The sequence below is a fragment of the Buceros rhinoceros genome, unplaced genomic scaffold (genome assembly GCF_000710305.1).
Source record: "Buceros rhinoceros silvestris isolate BGI_N320 unplaced genomic scaffold, ASM71030v1 scaffold26498, whole genome shotgun sequence".
Classification (NCBI taxonomy): domain Eukaryota; kingdom Metazoa; phylum Chordata; class Aves; order Bucerotiformes; family Bucerotidae; genus Buceros; species Buceros rhinoceros.
Window position 1 is genome coordinate 1 of NW_010425538.1, and position 214 is coordinate 214.

Below are 214 nucleotides of genomic sequence, written 5' to 3' on the forward strand. Positions count from 1 at the left end.
TGGGGACAGGGAGACCGTTGTCCCACCGCCAAGAGAGGACATCCCCAGCGTGCAGGTCCGGCAGCCCATGGCTGACCCGTGCCAGAGCAACACCAACTCAGACATCCTCCCCCACAGCTGGATGGTGTTGGGGACACACTGCCCTCGCTTCGCGGGCTGCAAACACCCATGGCCCTCATTGTCCCAGCCTCCCCCACCCCCAGGAGCAGCAGCC